At 47.7% G+C, this 2,579-nt stretch overlaps 1 long non-coding RNA gene across 1 annotated transcript; it reads left to right on the top strand.

The window, feature by feature from the left end:
- Positions 1-2,579, top strand: LOC123019451. The gene is made up of 3 exons (XR_006413930.1): positions 1-49; positions 1,509-1,650; positions 2,252-2,579. It is a non-coding gene; the product is annotated as an uncharacterized LOC123019451 (long non-coding RNA).

The raw sequence follows: 2,579 nt of genomic DNA, 5'->3' as shown, positions 1-2,579 counted from the left end.
TTTCATGACAAACCAAGATACTGAAGTTGGCAAATTTGTCATCCCAAAGGTACAGTCCCTGAAAAAATGTGTGTGTTAGATCATAACATCATGCTATGGCTATGCATGGCTATGTCAGGATCCAACCCACTGTGAATCAATCTTGACCTGGTAACTCGCAGAAGGACCATGTGAGAGGACTTTTGTTCAGAGTAAACTCAAGTGAGCACTAGCAGATTCAATTGGATTACATGATTACGTAGTGAAGATCCTTGCTAGAATTCATATGGGAATAATTTATGTAGTCTACCTAAACACTGTTGAAGAAAGACAATACTCCTTTGAAGGGTTTTAGGAAAATTGCAGACTGACCTAAAGTGCAAACAGTTTGGAAAAGGAAGCTTATCAGAGCAATACAATTAGAGCATGCATTTATTTCTTCCTTGCAAAGCAGACATGAACATGTTGACAGTCTGACTCGGGCTACTCAGTACAGATTTGTTTTCAATCGTGAGCCATTGTGGTCATGCAGCTAACAGCCTCAAGACCCAGGACATCAGATAGCAGGTTCAGTTTTTCCTCTAAGAGGAAAAAGAGTAGGGGTGCAATCCTGCACCCTGTGTCCTCGATGTGTGGAAGCCCCTGAACATTTGGAGAATTGCCTGTGACCACAGAGTGGTGAATTGAGGCATCCTCTGGTCCCTGGGATGGTCATCTGTGGCATTGCGTTCTACATCACTGAATGCTCCTTGGTTTCCAAGCAAATGATAAATCCTGTAGAGGATCATTCAGCATTGACTCCCATGTTTGGTCTGACAGTTTCCAAGAAACTGCTGGCCCCAAAATATGTAGTGCACCAGGAGGTGTTGGAGCAAACCCTCTCTTCCCCTCTCAAGCTAGTCCTGGAAAAGAAAAAGGTGGCATAATTTTTCCAGACTCCAGGAGTTCATGTTCTGAATGTAAAATAAATGCCTGCTGAAGAAAGGAAAGTTAGAGCAGCCTCCCAGAGCCTGTTGTCCACCAGATGTATTGGACTGCCACACCCAGAGGATGATGGGGGCAGCAGTCCAGAACATTTCGAGGGCAGCAGGCTGGGGAAGGTCAGGTTCGACCCTCTCCTCGGAGATTTGCCATAGATAGCCAGGCTCTAGAGTGGCTCTAGAACCCCCCCACGCCATGTTTCAGCCTTGGTAAGCAGGAGGACCTCAGACATGGGAGTGCCCAGCAGGGGGGCCTTTGTTGGTGCCCCTTTTAGGCAGGAGCGAATGAGTCTTTGCTTTTCCTGCCTTGAAAGTAGGCTTTCCAGCCTCCCAGGACTGGAATGGAAATGCAGGAACTGGCCTTCTTCTCTTGCACCCAGTTAACAGCATTGTCCTCCCAGTAGTGTCTTTGCATACTCGTTGCACACTTTGGAAACAGGACAGCCCTTCTACAATAGCATTATACTTTACTGATTCCTTTAAGTATTAAGAGATGTACCGAATTAAGCCAGTTGAAATGTCTGATTGTTTGTTTCTGTGCCACCTTAGGAGACCATAGTCTTGTATAATTTGTCTTCTGTGCTGAAGGATGAAACCATGTGGGAGAAGCCTCATGAGTTCTACCCGGAGCACTTCCTGGACGCAGAGGGGCGCTTTGTCAGGCGGGAGGCCTTCCTGCCTTTCTCTCTAGGTAATGCAAGAGAAGGATGGTTGAGACACATGGGGAAAGCTAAAGCAATCCTGTTGTCCTCCTTCCTCTTCTCCAGATGGTGGGCAACATTGGTAATGGTCAATGGGAAAGGAGAATCAACCAGGTTAGTTTATTTCTGGAGCAACTTTGACAGTTGACAATGCAGCAGAATCATTATTTGTAAGTCTCCCTGTTTCTCAGAAAGAGAAAGCTACACAGGGATCAAGATTTCAGCTGCTTTCCCAGTGATTCCTTTGTGTGTTTGTGTTCATGTGGAGTCCTTGAACTAATGCCCAGAGGCATGGCTGCCACACTGCGTGTGACGAGGGTGAATCCAGCTTGGGCACCTCTGAGGACCGCCTTACATCTGGCTTTGTGATGGTGCCAAAGGCCAGATCTGGGCTGAATGGGCTCTCAGGCACCCCAGTCAAGTGGAAGCCAGCAGGCACTGACTTGAGCTTTGTGGCTGCCCTGCCGTCAACTGAGATGGGGCTGCGGCCTTGAGCAGAGTTGCTGGACTGAGACACAGCAAGAGTGGTGTGGATTCCAGCCTGTCCTGCCTGTTGCTGTGCACAAAATCATCTGCTTCCTTTCCCTGCAGGTCACCACGCTTGTCCTGGAGAACAGGTGGCTAAAACAGAACTGTTCATCTTCTTTTCAAGCCTCCTGCAACGCTTCACCATTTGTGTGCCTGAAAACTGCCCCAGACCCACCAGGAAGAATAGAAAGTTTGCCTTGCTAGCGCACCCTCTCCCTTTCCAGATATGTGCCATTCCCAGGTAATGCCCCCCAGCGATCTGCTGCCCAGTCTGTGCTGGCGTAAGAATGGCCGGCAGAGAGAAAATGGCTGCCAAAGTTTTGAATGAGAAGATGTGTTCTTGCATTTCCTTAGCATGCATTTCCATACAATGAACACTGCAAAGGAAATA

This window comes from Varanus komodoensis, unplaced genomic scaffold (assembly GCF_004798865.1).
Source record: "Varanus komodoensis strain SLA01 unplaced genomic scaffold, ASM479886v1 scaffold1254, whole genome shotgun sequence".
Taxonomy (NCBI): Eukaryota; Metazoa; Chordata; class Lepidosauria; order Squamata; family Varanidae; genus Varanus; species Varanus komodoensis.
This window is presented reverse-complemented; position numbering and strand designations above follow the sequence as displayed.